Raw genomic sequence first — 16,076 nt, 5'->3', positions numbered from 1 at the left:
GGATTCTGTGCATAAAAAGCAGGCATGTCATCCCCACTCAGGTGCTTAAAATAACATCGGCTCTGATCCTCAGCCAGAAATCATCACATCTCTTGGCAGTGAATGCTGTATGTAAATTATGTGTGGTGTAGTACTGTGCTTTTCTTGGACTATCCTGAATCTGCGCTAATCAATCACCTTCCCGGCTCTCACCCCTGCGTGTCTCCCTTATCTTCCTTTCTCCTTAACTCTTCCCCTCCCCGCTGTCTATTTCCGATCTCTTTCCGATCTCCCCTCCCTCCTCTTCTGCCCCCTCCTCTCCCCCTGCTCTCCTCTCCAGCCTCTTAACTGCCTCTCCCTTCAGGCGGGCTTTCAGATCCCCATTGTCACTTTCTAGCTGTCACATCTCAGAATCAAAGGTGTGTGCCGGCTCCTCTGCTATTGGCTGAACGGAGATAAGGCCACCACCTTAGAGTCGCCTGGGTTGGCTTGTGAAAACATCAGTCATGCCAGGTGGGTGGGCTTACCGAGAGACTGAATGAGAGGGCGGGGCGGGGGGGAGAGAAAGAGAGAAGAGAAACTGATTAAGGGAGAGAGAAGCAGCATCTCCAGAGTCCACACAAACAGGTACATGTGGGGTGCAGGCGGGGTGGGGGGGAGAAGGCAATGGGGGTGTGAAGGATGAAAGGCAATGGATATTGCAATGGATAATCGGCGCTCTGCGACTGTATATAAGTGATGGTTAGTACTGGGGGTGAAAAGGGGAGCTGTGTGTTGACCAACCTGTCTTGCTGAGAGAATTGAAAGGATCAAAGCTGCTGGCATCCCCACCCCGTTCTCCTCCCGCCCCCCCGCCCATCTTCTAGACGATGCGTTTTCATGTGAGAAAAGGAAGCAAGGTGCATGAGGGGACCCGGGATCAGCACGGAAAGGATTGCCAGACTGTGTGGGGAGAGTGTGCAGGCGGAAAGACACCGAGAAACAGGCTCGGTGTGCAGCTGTAGACAGACAGGACCGTAAGCATGTGTGCACACACAGAGGGTGCATGGCATGTGGGCAGAGTCCCTGCCTGTTCTTTGTCGTCGTCTTCTGAGCCTCGGAGACCGTCGCAGAGCTTGGAGCTGCTGGGCAAGCCGGGCAAAGTGCAGAGCGACCGGGAGGACGCGAGGTGGGTCGGGCGAGGGAGCCGCACATCTGCACGCCCGACTCCAGCAGGCTTCAAATGATTCAGCATTAACCAAGGCGCTTCTGTGGCTGGAAATGTGGTGTCTGGCTGAGTCGTATCGTGAATGGGGACGCATGAATGGGGAAATGATGTGCGTGTGACTGAGAAGCCCTTTGCTGAACAGCCTTTTGTGAAAGGAAGGAAGAGAGAAAGACAAGCTTTGTGCAGCTAACATTTGTGGAGAGAGAACAACCTGCTGATTGATTTGATCCCTATAGCTGAGCGTTGCCAGGATCTGCAGGGCTGCTCATCGCAGAGATATGGGTTCCTTGTGGCTACTCGGCAGTGGGTACTCAGCACATGCTCAGGAGTGCTCTGTAGGGCAGGGCTACACAACTTCAGCCCTCCAGCTCTTTTTAGACTACAACTCCCATCATCCCCAGCCAAAGTGGTCAACAGTTGGGGGTGATGGGAGTTGTAGTCTGCAGGAGGGCCGATGCTGTGCAGACCTAGTCTAGGGGTTAGGTTCCCAGGCTTGTGTCCACAGATGGGAGGGATGATGGGAGTTGTAGTACAACGCCCATAATCCCCAGCCACGCTGTAGTCTAACATCATATGGGGAGCCAAGCTGCGGAACCCCGAGATTGGTACTTCAGACCTTCCAGGGCTGAGCCCGAGGTGTCACCTTACAAGCAACTTCTGGTGTTTACCCTTGAGAATCATTTTGCAGATTCATCCCTGCCTTTCTGGGGAAGGAAGTGAAAGAAAGCCCCCAAGCATCGCGTTTCATTCTTTTCCGGGGGTGAGGGGCCATGATGAGGTCTCTGAAGACAGAGCAAACGCGAGCATCGGTTTGAACATCCCAGTACTTCCCAAACGCGCGGCTTGGGGGCTGGCTGTAAAAATCGGCGGTGGGAGTGGGAGAAACGCGCCCAGAGCTCTGTAAAACGGACAGCCAGCTCTGGGACGGACAAGCCAAGGATGAGTAGGCAGGTGCGCAACCAGGATGGGGTGGTCCCCTCTGCGCGGAGGGGCGGAGGGCGAGAGGGCGGAGCGTTGAGCGTCCGAATTCACTGCGGCTGCAGAGCCACGTGCGAAGAGCGGACACGCATCGCCAGCAGGCTCCGTGGAGAAGGAGGAGGCGGCGGCGGCCTGATTTGGCGCTGCTGGGCGCAGCTGGGCAGAGGAGCTTTGTGCTGTTGGCGGCTGAAGGGAGGGATGGAGCCGGGGTTAATGGCTTAATTGAATCGCTGCGAGCGGGAGGGGGAACTGCCGCCTGTTCGTCGGCGGGGGAGGCGGCTGCTCCTGGGGTTATTGTCGGTCACCCACCTGCAGTTTTGCCTCGGGAGGCTGCCCGCCGAGTCCCGCCAGGGATGGCTTTCTTTGGGCTTGGAGTGGGCCGGTCGGGAATGGACTCTGCTGGCCTTGATAAGGCCACTGATTTCTACAAAATTCATCTCAAGCAGCTGTTCCCAACCTTGAGTCCCCAGATTCTGGACTACAACTCCCATCATCCCTGCAGTTTGTAGTGGTAGACTCCAGCAACAGCTGTGCCAGATGCAGGACTGCACAACCCCTGCCCTTCGGCTGGTTTGGGACTACAACTCCCATCATCCTCAGCCACCGTGGCCAATAGGGATGATGGGAGTTGTAGTCCAACAGCAGCTGGGGGACCCACAACTCCCATCATCCCTACAACTCCCATCATCCCTGACCATTGACCACTGTGGCTGAGGGGAGTTGTCCAAAAACAGCTCACTCTCCGGAAAAGAGTTGCTTTAAGTGCTACTCAGCTTGCAAATCTGTAGAAGACAACCTTGCCCTCATTACGTTCAAATGCAAAGAAAAAATCCACTTGCTAAATTTCTGCCTGTTGTCGTGGAGCTAGCCCAAGAGCTGGTTAGGGCTTTTGGTAGCAACTCTGAATGAGTTTGCCAATATTCCAAGTTGAAACCATATTTCAATATTTCAAGTGTTCGGCTTGAAACCATAGACCTCCTGACCTCTGCAGAGGGTTACATATTTGGTGAGCCATTCAAGATGGAAACCTTAATTAGACTGAAGGTTCTAACAAAAAAACTTACTAAAAAAACACGTGTGTTTCCCCCAGTTATTCTCAGTAATCGCCAGGAAGCAAGTGAGAGCCAAAGATGACTTACTGGGGGCTTTGCTGGCACTCATTGTGAAAGCACCAAACCATCGGTGACCTCTGATCACTGGCCTGGAAAAATAATGAGTGGTTCAGATGTGGTAATATAAGATTTAGGCCTGGAAAATAGTGAGTGGAACATTAAGAGATATGGGGTCATAATAGATACCGCCTCCTGTGTAGTACAAATTTTCCAATGCAGTGTATATTTTCTGAATTCTATTCATATCACAGTTTTCCTCCACAGAGCTCCCAGTAACCGGCTTGCTTCTCTCCTCTTTTGACCACTGTTATCCCTACAACTACTCTGTGAGTACTTTAGGCTGAGATATGGTAACTGGCCCTGAGTGAGTTTCATGGCTGAGTGGTGATTTGAACCCGTCTCTTCCTGGTCCTAGTCCTTAACACTCTGCTCACTGTACAACACTGCCTCTGGCTGCCTCTGTAGGGAGACCAATGCTGGTACAAGGAGGCTGCAGGACACTTTCCGTAAAACTGAATCCATTGCTTAATGGAGTTTCCAACTTTGGGTCCCCAGAAGGTGCTGGACTACAACTCCCAACATCCTCAGCCTTTGGCCATTGTGGCTGGGGATGATGGGAGTTGTAGCTCAGCAACGTCTAGGGAGCCAAGTTGGTGATCCCATCCTAAACTAATGGATTAAAATGAACAGAGGGGCATTTGTAGGGGAAACTGATGTGTGAGCAAAGGGTTAAATCCATGAGTGTATCTATAATTGAAGTGGGGGTGGGGTGGGGTGGGGTGGATGTCCCTGGGCCCATGAGGGAGGCAGGCCCACTGGTTGGAGACAATCCACTCTTCACTCTACCCTCCCACCTCCCTGACTCATTGGCAAGCTGTTGGCTCTTGATCGGGTGATATTATTTGCATAGGAGTGAGAGAAAGGCCATGCTGAGAACGCTTTGTTTTTCACCATGTCCATATAGTTCTTCTGCATCACATACATGGTGGGGGTGGGAGAAAAAGAAGGCACGTGGCCCATCTTTACAACCTTGCTATGCTCCTGGTTAACTTAGTCACTTTTCTGGCTGATTCTCCCCTTCAAAGGTCTTAATGCACTGCAACCCTGTGTTTTATCCATTGTTTCGGGTAGGGGTGTGTACGGAAACAGTTTGGTTCAAATCCAAACTGGATTTGAACTGTCCTGGCCCGGTCCAGTTCCCTCTCCTGCCAAACCAGGTCTGGTCCAGTTCAACCATCGAACTGGGCCGAACCGGTTTGGGGGATATACTTGTAAAAGGGAATACGGTGAGGATTCCCCTTTACAAGTACAGGGGGTAAGGTAAAGTGTGCCGTCAAGTTGATTTCGACTCCTGGCCCCCACAGAGCCCTGTGGTTTTCTTTGGTAGAATACAGGAGGGGTTTACCATTGCCTCCTCCCACAGAGTGTGAGATGATGCCTTTCACCATCTTCCTACATCGCTGCTGCCCAATATAGTACCAGCGGGGATTCAAACCGGCAGCCTTCTGCTTCAAGCATTTCCCCGTTCAGGGGTAAATAAGCTGCTTACCTGGTCAGTGCGGCTGCTGGTGCCACCACTTGCCACCACTCACCTGGCTGCCCCAAGCAGCATGAGCCTTGTTCGGTTCGATCACAGACTGAACCACCCCCAGTTCAGTTCATGATTGAACTGATGAACAGGCCGAAGACGAACCGGTTTGGCACAAACTGTTCATGCACACCCTTAGTTTAGGGTTCCCCCCGCCCCAGCCTTGTAGCTCTCCATACTCTGCATATACTCTATACAGAAGGAAGTCCTATTGTCTTTAATGAGGTTTACTCCTAAGTAAGTGTACATAGGATTACAAGCATAAATAAGAGACTTCTCTTAAATAAGAGAAAAAGTAAAGCTGTTGTCTGATGCACATTTCCTTGAGAGTCTCATTGAATTTAGGCTTCCGTCTGAGTAAATCTGTAGAGAGTTCTATAGATAGTGATAGGAGGAAAAGAAGAAAGACAAAAAACAAATTAATGGAACCACTAGACTTCTCTGGTGGCAAATTAAACCTTGGTCCTGTTTTTCAATTAGGACTAAGAGTGGGTTCCTTCCAGCATATTATATTTACTTTAATTATTGCTGTGCAGGTGGGGGAACCAAGATTACATAAAGATATGCAAACCAGAAAATAAAATACATGCAACACCCATCAAAGTGTAGAACAATGAGATACATTCATATTGAGAAGGCTTCCCCTTCCCCATTTTTCCAGGTAGTTTCCATGCAGGAAAAATGTGTGTGTGGTGGTGGTGGTGGGGGACCATACAATGAGAGTTGTCTGAGCCCTCAGATTTTTCTGAGTTTTTTGCTGAGCTTGGTCACAATCTTATTTTCCCATATTTTAATAACTTAGTTGCTGTAAGGGCACGTTTTCATGATGATCTGGGCTGGTGGGAAAACCAGATCCCTAGATTCTGTAAATCGAGAACTTGGAAATATTGGGCTTGCAATCATGTCCAGCCCACATCCACCCCAGATCAGTGTTCTAGAATTTGATCTTGAACCCCAGTTACTCTGGGGTTGATGTGGACTGGACACAATTGCAAGCCCTACATTTCCACGTTATCCCACCACAAAATTGGGAGCATCTATGATTCCTGGGTCATAACCTGGACAGGCACATTCGTGGCGGCCTCCAAAATGGCCAGTGGCACCAGAGAAAGGGCTGGAATGCCCCCCAAATGGGCCAAAACTGCCCTTGGAAGCGTGAGGGAAGGCCAGTGGGAGGAGGGGAAAATGGCAGAGACCCATCCATGGCAGCACTCCTGGATACCGCTGGACCCAGCAGTGAGTGTTTTTTTAAAAATTAACTTTAGAACCCCCAAACCGGTCCTGAGCTGGGGGGGGGTTGGCTCGAGGTTGAGCTGAACTGGGCCCGGTCCAGCTCAAGGGCTCACCCTTGAGCCGACCCAGTTTGATGGCAAACTGGCTTGACCTTGAGCTGCTTCTCACATTCCTAGTTATCAATATGCTGATGGCATCCAAATCTATTTCACCTTGTCATCAATATCAGGAAATGGCATTAGCCTACAGATAGTAATGGGTTGGATGAAGGATAATAAACTGAAGCTGAATCCAAACATGGCAGAGGTGCTCATTGTTGGGCGTCATAATCTGCAAGATGGGATAGAACTTCCTGTTCTGGATATTGTTACACACAGGTCCATCTGTGGGTGCCATCAGGTCATCTGGTGATGACCTGGGATTGAGCCTTCTCAGTTGTCTCCCCTTGATTGTGGAATGTGATCCCCATTGACTTGAGAGGATTATCTTCCTTGGAGGCCTTCAGGAGAGCCTTAAACACCCATCTCTTCAGCCAGGCTTTTCATGATACCTGGTTTTTATTCTAATTTTTATTTGGTTACATTTTTTAAAAATGTTTTATTGAGGAAGGTTTGGTATATAGAATGAATGAATGAATGAAATATATTATTATAACACTCCGCAAACACCAAGTACACAGCTGTGATTAAAAATAATAATAATATTTTTTCTTTTGCATTTCATCATTTTTGGTTTTTAAAGTATTTTGGTTTTAATCACATTTTAATAACTGATTAACAATAACTACAAATAATACAAATAAACAGTCAATAAAACAATATAAAAATTGATGCAACCATCACAGAATTAACTGCAAAAACCAAAAACAGGAGACCCCCTTAGCATGCCCCCAAACACCAAATGTGTAGCAGAATGAGCAAGCTTTTAATGGGCACCTAAAAAGAGAGAGTGATGTAGTTAGTACTCAGGTTTCCTTGGGGAGGGGATTCCAGAGCTCCAGCCCTGCTACGGAGGGGATCCTGTCCCACATGCTTGCTAACCGGACCTCAGAAGATGTTGCAAAGCAAAGTATAATCGCATATTCTTCAAGCTCACAAAACCTGATCAAAATATTCTTCTTTTAGAAAGGATTTTCTAAATTAGATAATTCAACTAGGGGGAAAAATCAAAGCAGTAATTTGGTACTTTTCATATTCTTTTTGCGGGTGTTCCACCTATCCTTTTGGAGGATTGTTACTATTTCTTTTTATTTATGTGCCTCTTTTTAACAGGAAAGTTCTCAAAGCAGTTTACAAAGACAACTAATAATAACAGGCTGGTTCTCTGTCCCCAAAGGGCTTACCCAAAGAAACACAAGGCAGACACCAGCAACAGCTACTGGAACTCTGTGTTGGAACTATATAGGGACAGTTGCTCTTCTCTTTTAAAAGGTGGCTCTTTACCCAATTCACAGGGATGGATAGGAAATGCATCTTCTTTCTGGCCACCTCTGGACATAACGTGGAACCATAGGTCCAATGGACCTGTGGTTCTGCTCCCTCTCTACCTCCACTCTCCCATCCAAATTCAGACATTCAGGAGAGCTCCTTTTCTGCAGTCTTACTGACTGCAGAGAGGAGGCGGAATTAGCTGCTTGTGCTTCCTTCTTTACTGAAGGACAGCACCAGCAGCCAATAGCAACTGGAGCGAGGGTGGTGCTTCCTCTCTCAGCTCCAGTCGCAAAGCAACCAGACTTCAGAGCCAGTGTTCGGACATAACTCTGGCACCGCAGAACCAGAGGTCCAGTCGGTGGACCTCACTACAGACTGAAGGTACAAATCTCTGTCCGGGGAGGGAAACTGTAGGTCCATTTCATGGTGAAACTGTGGTTGCTCGCATTCAGACATACAGTTTTTGAAACCAGAGGCCCCTACACCTCATGTTACATGAAAATGCGGCACCTGTGTCTCTGCGGCTGGTGACAAATAACTTCGTTTTGCTTGAGATTTGCCCCCAAAGGTTCAGCTTTTAGTTTTGCCAATTTCTCCTGCTTGGTTTTTGTTTACTAAGAACTACACTGCTGAAAAATCTCTCCTGCAGAGAATCTATATGCACACACACACACACACACACACACACACACCCCTAACGCTTCTCCTATTAGCTTATGGAAGTGCTTACGAATCAAAAGCACATTTTAAAAAACAGTCATGAGAGCAAATCTCCAATGGAAACATGCCCGAAGCTTCACAAAAATCACTACCTATTTTCATCCAGAGTCTCATGAGTTACGACCACTGCTGGTTATACCCAATCAAAACCAGTAGTGAGTATCTGTCATTTGCTTGACCTTACAATGTCACTGTGGGTGGCTTCAAGCATTATCCATCCACTGCAAATAACCAGAGGAGCCCTGTTTGGAATGGATGGATTAGGCTTTGCTTGCTGTTATGGTATCAATCAGTGAATCCAAGGATTTGTAGCTTGCCCACTTGAGAAATTGCACTAGTCCTATTGAACTTTGCTTGGCTCGTCCTCATATCTCAGATGCTTTACCTGAGAAATTCCCCAAACCTCTTTGAATTCCGTCGCAAGTGAAATTGGGTGGCAACGTAATTTGCAACCCCTGCTAACTGACAAAGAGGCACCTTTTAAAAAAAATGGGGGGGGGGGATTTTGTATCTTACAATATCTTTCCCAGTCCCCCAACATCACCACCTTTTAAAAGTGGCAATTCTCCTTACTGAGCAGGAGGAGAGCAAGTGGCTCTATCCAGCCCCAGCACAACATTCCTCCAGTGGCTGTTGCTGGTGTCTATCTTATGGTGGGGTTTTGTTGTTGTTGTTAGATTGTGAGCCCTTTGGGGACAGGGAGCCATTTTATTTCTTTACTTATATCTATGTAAACTGCTTTGGGAGCATTTGTTGAAAACTAGTATATAACTATTTGTCGTATTCATAACCTGAAGATGTGCATGTCTCCTCCGCAGTTTTTTGTAACCTTATCCAAATCTTGTTGGCTGCACTCCACATTTCTGATGTTTTGCCTGCGGATAAATTCTCAGATTTGTTCTAGGTTGTGCCATTCAGGCGAATCCTACTGTATAATCACATATTGGCTTGGATCCAAAAAGGGAGGTTTCCTTCTGTCTTCCTGCTGCTGCAGCACCATGTGCCTTCAAGCCAATCCTAAGGGTTAAAGTTGGGCCCCCGGATGTTGTTGGACTACATCTCCCATCCTCCCCAGCCACAGTGGTTCAGTCATTGTGAGTGAGGATGATGGGAGCTGTAGTCCAACCATATCTGGGTACCCATATATGAGAACCTTTGGGTTAGGTGACCTTCCAGAATGGATACATGGTTTGGGGAGCTGCACCTGAAGTAGCAAATTGGAAAAAATAAGTGGAGGATAACCCACCTGGCATGACTAAAAGATGGGATAGAAATAAATGCAATCAAATGATTAAATGATTACTTCCCCCAAACAAGCAGAGCTATCAACATAGCTTTAGATTTGTATTTTATATTCTAATTTAATATTTGTATTGCTTTAACAGTTTAAAAGTTTTGTATTGCTTTTAAATGGTTATTTTTTATTATTATTATTATTATTATTATTATTATTATTATTATTATTATTATTATTTTAAATTGATAATAATAATAATAATAATAATAATAATAATAATAATAATAATAATAATAATAATAATAATAATATTTCTATACCACCCGATATAGACATCTCAGGTGGTGTACAGGTTAATAACAGATATAAAAACAATATAAAACAGTTAAAATGCATAAAGCAGATAAAAACAATATCTGTGAGTAAAAAACATATTATTATTATTGTTATCTGTTGTAAACGACCTTGAGATTATTTTAATGAAAGATGGTATATAAGACTAATGATAGATAGAGGTAGATAGATAGATAGAGGTAGATAGATAGATAGATAGATAGATAGAAAGATAGATAGCCTTATTCACAAATTATGTTCAATGCACATATGAACTGTGCATAGTGCAGACGTGCATGGTATTCACACAATTTGTTCAATGCATATATAGTAATACACTTCCTATCTGTGCCCTGCTTTTGATGAGGCTGGTACCGAGGTTCACTTACACATACAGTCATTCACAGAAAAAACATGGATATGTGTACAACATAATGTCTGAATAGGGCTCATGTCATTCTGATATCCCACCTGTGCTCTCTCTAGGCCTGGCTAGGGCAAAGAGGAGGCAGAGAAAAGGAACAGATAATGAAAGGTGAGGCAGTTCTTGCCCTTAAAGGGAGGAAAAGGCTTCTTCAAGCAAGACTGCAAAATATGCTGTAGTTTCATGGTATGCAAGATCCTTTTGAAGGATTTGCGATTTCCGAGGAAACCTATCCCCGTGACAGCTGCCATGCAACACTAGTGTTTCTCAGGAGGATGAGAGCCGGGTTGCTAAACGGCCGTCTCTCCCACTGCTGGAAAATGAGCCACTTGGAATGCCAACAGATGTTTGCGCCCAACAATGGAAACATTATACATCCTTTCCTCCCTTTATCTCAGGAAGAAACTTCCCATCCATTTGGCAGCAGTTTTCTGCTCCTTGGCACTGAGAATGAATTTGTGGCCTGATCAACCCCTTTGTTTCAAAAAAAAAAGCATCCTGGGAAGAAAGAAGTTCAGCAGGACCTGAGCCTTTGTCTCTTTCCAAAGTGCTTTTTGCCTGGGTGTGTTCCCTCCACCAAAGGTCTTGGATCTGTATCTGTATTTGGTTTCTTCAACCCAGGGATTCTGAAATCTGGGTCCCCATATGTTGTTGGACTACAACTCCCATCATCCCCAGCTACAATGGCCTTTGCCCATTGGGGTTGGAGATGATGGATGATGGCACCCACTTTCTGGAATTCTATGCCTCATAAGTGAAGTTCTTTGGGGTCCTTAAGACAGCCAGTGCAGAATTCATTCCTTCTTTCCTTCCTTCCTTCTCTCTCTCTGGGCTCTGTTAGTGGTTTTATTCTGGGTGTTATTCTGGCTTTTTAGTCTTGCACATTTAATTAATGGTTCATTGCCTATAGTTTATTGAATGGCTACTTTTAATTGGTTTTATAACTGTATTATTCTCTTGTTGTTACAGCCTAGAGCAACCACGTTGGGCTGATTGGATGGGATTCAGATTGCGATATAAATAAAAGAAATCTATTCACCTAATAATTGGTTTACCATCTTAAAAAGAGGGGGTTGAATCCCTGTGATATTTAACCATTAGTGGTCTTTACCTAGCATCTTCATGGTGGGGCTGTAGCTCATAATTGATTGATTGATTGATTGATTGCATTTCTATACCGCCTAGTATAGAAATCTCTAGGGCGTGTACGGATTAAAACATAGTATAAGATAAAACATTTAAAATTCATAAAAACAGATAATCACAATGGATAAAAACACACATTAAAATTAAAAATTTAAATTTCAGTTAAAAGCCTGGGAAAACAGGTGTGTCTTCAGGGTCCTCTTAAAAGCCATCAGAGGAGGAGATGCTCTTATTTCAGCAGGGAGCGTGTTCCAAAGCCCTGGGGCAGCCACAGAGAAGGCCCAGTCCTGAGTTGCCACCAAACGAGTTGGCGGCAACCATAATCGGATCTCTCCAGATGATTTTAATAGGTGACAGGGTTCACAACAGAGAAGGTGCTCTCTTAAGTACCCTGGAACTAAGCCGTTAAGGGCCTTATAGGTAATAACCAGCACTTTGTATTTCATTTGGAAACATATCGGCAACCAGTGCAGTTCTTTTAGAATCGGTGTTATATGGTCCCTTTGGGTAAACCCAGAGACCAATCTGGATGCCACATTCTGTATCAATTGTAGTTTCCGAACTGTGTACAAAGGCAGCCCCACATAGAGTGCATTACAGCAGTCAAGTCTAGAGGTTACCAGTACATGTACCACCGTTTTAAGGTCATTTGTCTCCAGAAATGGACGTATCTGTCTTATCAGCCAAAGCTAATAAAAAGCACTCCTGGCCACAGCCTCAACCTGAGAAACCAGGGAGAGTTTAGGATCCAGGAGCACTCCCAGACTTCGAAGCTGATCTCTTAGGGGGAGTGTAACCCCATCCAGAACAGGCAGATCTAAACCATCTCTCAGGTCCTGACCTCATACGGACAGTACCTCCGTCTTGTTAGGATTCAGCTTCAGCTTGTTATCTCTCATCCAGCCCAATATCGCCTCCAGGAAGGCACTTTGGGGGAGGGGTCATGCTATTTCCTGATGAAGTTTGTATAGAGAAATAGATCTGGGTGTTATCAGAATATTGATAGCATCCCAGACCAAACTTCCTGACAATCTCTCCCAGCGGTTTCATGTAGATGTTGAAAAAGCATTGGCGACGGTATGGAGCCTTGCGGAACCCCTCCATTCCACAACAGAGCAGAGGGTATTGCAGCACCTGAAGTGTGAGGTTCTGCTAATGGAACTGCCAAATGCTGCCTGTCCTATGGCCTTGGTGGGGGCCAGCCACCTTTCAGATCTGGCCCTTGCAAGCTTTGAAAGTGGTGCAGGGGGCAAGGAAGAGGACAAATTGCCGGCAACCTCTCAGCTCTGCAGCTGGTCGCAAGCTTACAAGGAGTGTAAATAGAGGAGAGCAGTCTTCTCCTTGGAAACACTGCAAGAGTCAGATCAGTCCCAAAGAGCTGCCTCAGGGGGGCATTTTGCTGCCCTGCTGCCACCTCAATAATCCGCCACCTGAGGTGACCACCTCACCTTGCCTCATGAAAGGACTGCTCTCAGTAGAGCACTTGCTATGCATGCAGAAGGCCCCAGATTCAGCCCTTGGCACCTCCCATTGAAGAATCTGAGGCAGCAGATGCTAGGGAAGAGCCTCTGCCCAAGACCTTGAAGAGAGGCTGCCAGTCAGTGTGGACAATACTGGGCTCTACAATGTGATACAATGCATGGCAGCAGTAGCGACCGATGCGGGTGCCACCAGGGGGGCAGCAAGGGACACATTTAAGTGTAAATTAATAGGCGCTTACCTCTGCTACCGCCACACCTGAATGCTGCTTCAAGCAGCAGCACACCGCCCAGCACCCCTTGCGGCGGGGAACTCCGCCACTCACATGGCTGATGGATCAGCTCTGTGGAGGCCATGTGAGTGGAGGAGGCAATCCCTGCTGCAGGGAGTGTTGGACGGAGAAGTGTTCAGGTGCGGCAGTAGCAGAGATAAGCACCTATTAATTTACACTTAAAGGTGCCTCCCAGTGTCCCCTGCAGTGGCGCTTGCAATGACCGCTACTGTAAGGCAGCCTTATTAACCTAATGGATACATCTGTGTTCATGTTCATTCGTATGGATATACTTGTACCTGCTTTTCCTGATCCAAGTTGGTGATGGTGATGATGTAGGACAGGGTTTCTTAACCTTGGGCCCTCAGATGTTGTTGGACTACAACTCCCATCATACCCAGCCATAGCCTTTGTGGCTGAGGATGATGGGAGTTGTAGTCCAACAACATCTGGGGGCCCGAGGTTAAGGAGCCCTGATGTAGGATGCAAAGCTGTCCGCTCCCAAAGCTGACGATACATTTCTATAAAGAAGGTGAATGTAAGAGTCCATAGTGCTGCCAGTGTTGCTAGCTCTGTTACACTTTTAAATGCACTTTTAAAGGTGCTGCACTTTTAAATGCTGCACTTAAATTTAAGTGCTGCACTTTTAAATGCTCCGTGCCACTAAAAGCAGCTGCTGGCTCTCATGCCCTGCTTCTTCAACCTCCTTTCCGGCATCCAAGGGGCAAAATTACTCCTGCCTGCTGTGGTCAGCAGGGATCTAGTCATGGTTCCCAACCTGGGAGCCTCCAGATGTTTGTTTGTTTGTTTGTTTATTTTATTTAATACATTTTTGCATACCACCCCAAGCCAAAGTCTTGGGGCAGTTCACAGTTATAAAACAACAATACAAATAAATAAAACATTAAAATCAATTAAAACTCCAAAAAGCTGCTTAAAATGAAAACAGTTTACAATATTTAAAATTACAAAAGCTAAAAGGCCTGGTTAAAAAGTTGAGTCTTTAAAGATCTTTTTAAAACCGCTAGAGATGGGGAGAGTCTTATGTCAGCGGGAAGTGCATTCCAAAGTCTCAGAGCAACAACTGAGAAGGCCCATCCCTGAGCGGCCACCAAACGACTTGAAGGTAGCCACAGACAGGCCTCCCCTGAAAAATGCAGTGGACAATGGGGATCGTGCAGAAGAAGATGCTCTCTTAAATACTGTGGGCCTAAGCTGTTTAGGGTTTTATAGGTTATAACCAGCACTTTGTATTTTGCCCGGAAACCTATTGGCAGCCAGTGTAACTCCTGTAAAAAAGGAGTAATATGGTCTCTTCAAGATGACCCACAGACCAACCTGGCTGCCGCTTTCTGTACTCATTGTAGTTTCCGGACTACGTACAAAGGCAGCCCCACATAGAGTGCATTGCAGTAGTCAAGTCTTGAGGTGACCAGCAAATGTACTACTGTTCTGTTGATTTATTTATTTTTATATTCCACTCTTCCTCCAAGGAACCCAGAGCAGTGTACATGGTTATGTTTATCCTTACAACCACCCTGTGAGATAGGTTAGGCTGAGAGATAAGTGGCTGGCCCAGAGTCACCCAGTGAGCTTCAAGGCTGAATGGGGATTCCTAGTCCACCACTCTAACCACTATGCCATGCTGGCTCTCTACTGAATTACATGTTCAGTATGTTGCTGAACTACAACTCCCATGATCCCTAGCCCAATAAATTTGAGCTGGGGCTGACGGGGGTTGTAGTTCAGCAACATCTGGAGGCCCTCAGGTTGGGAATCACTGTTCTAGAGGATGGGTGGGAGGACTAGTGCAGATAATGCAAATGTTTCAGTCTTGCTCAGTGCCCTGGAGCATTTAAAGACAGAGACACCAATGGAGGGCAAAAACCCAATAACCCAAAGAGCTGCATTCAACTCTGCACACAGAAGAATGCAAATCTAGCTAATTCTTAGTTATACCAGAAAGCAAAGTGACATGGTCTTGCAGTTATTGGCATCAATTCAAGTTGATAAGGCATGACAAGTTGATAGCATGACATTTAGCACTTAAATGCCCCTTCTAAGCAAAGAACTTAGCCACCTAATGATGCAGTGGGGAAGTAAGTTGCTGAGGGAGCAAGAGGTTGCCCATTTGAATCCCTGCTGGTGTGTTTCCCAGACTATGGGAAACACCAATATCAGGCAGCCGCGATATAGGAAGGTGCTGAAAGGCATCATCTCTGTGGTCGCCAGGAATTGACACCAACCCAACGGCACAACTTTACTAAGCAAAGAGTCACCTTTTAAAGTGGTGACTCCAGAGGCGTAACTAGGGAAAACAGCGCCCGGGGCAAGCACTGAAATGGCGCCCCCGTGCCCCCCCGCCACCCCCCCAACATACTACATTATACTTAGGTTTTTCCTCACAAGTGCCCACCGCCGCCGCCAAGCCAGGCCACTGACTGGCCGCCAGGCGCCAGCAATGCAATGGGGGGGGGCGCGGGCGGCGTGGAAGGGACCGCTCATGGGGAAGGGGACACCGACGCGCTCCCTTGACTGCTGCAGCACTGCTGCACTGAGCAGGAAACATTTGTATTAACAAAAAAAATTTAATTTTTTTTAAAAAAATTGGTCATGGCGGCGCCCCCCATGTGACCAGAAAAGATGGCGCCCGGGGCACGTGCCCCCCCTGCCCCCCCTATAGTTACGCCTCTGGGTGACTCTCTTATATTTAGCTGGGGAGAGTAACTGACTCCCTATTCAACCTCAGCACAGCATTTTTTCAGTGACTGTTGCTGGTGACCACCTTGTATTTCTTTTCTATTGTGAACCCTTTTGGGACAGGGAATATTTTTTCCCCATTTTGTAAGCTCTCTTGTGAACCTTTTGGGGTGTGGGTTGAAAAGCAGTATATACATATTTGTAATTGTAGTAATAGTCAGGCTTAGGGAGGACTAGGC

At 46.5% G+C, this 16,076-nt stretch overlaps 1 protein-coding gene across 4 annotated transcripts in view; it reads left to right on the top strand.

Annotated features, from left to right (window-relative positions):
• The first annotated feature begins 524 nt into the window (after positions 1–524).
• The window catches only part of SLCO4A1 (solute carrier organic anion transporter family member 4A1), an 87,084-nt gene continuing 71,532 nt past the window's right edge, over positions 525–16,076 (top strand). The window contains exons 1-2 of one of the 4 annotated variants that reach the window (XM_053248800.1): positions 567–606; positions 3,528–3,602. The gene's annotated coding sequence lies outside the window, so the exon portion shown is untranslated. Of the gene's footprint in view, positions 607–1,986; positions 2,138–3,527; positions 3,603–16,076 lie in introns of those variants that run through there. The other 3 variants (XM_053248803.1, XM_053248801.1, XM_053248804.1) reach the window with 3 other exon arrangements.

The sequence above is a fragment of the Hemicordylus capensis genome, chromosome 4 (assembly GCF_027244095.1).
Source record: "Hemicordylus capensis ecotype Gifberg chromosome 4, rHemCap1.1.pri, whole genome shotgun sequence".
Classification (NCBI taxonomy): domain Eukaryota; kingdom Metazoa; phylum Chordata; class Lepidosauria; order Squamata; family Cordylidae; genus Hemicordylus; species Hemicordylus capensis.
This window is presented reverse-complemented; position numbering and strand designations above follow the sequence as displayed.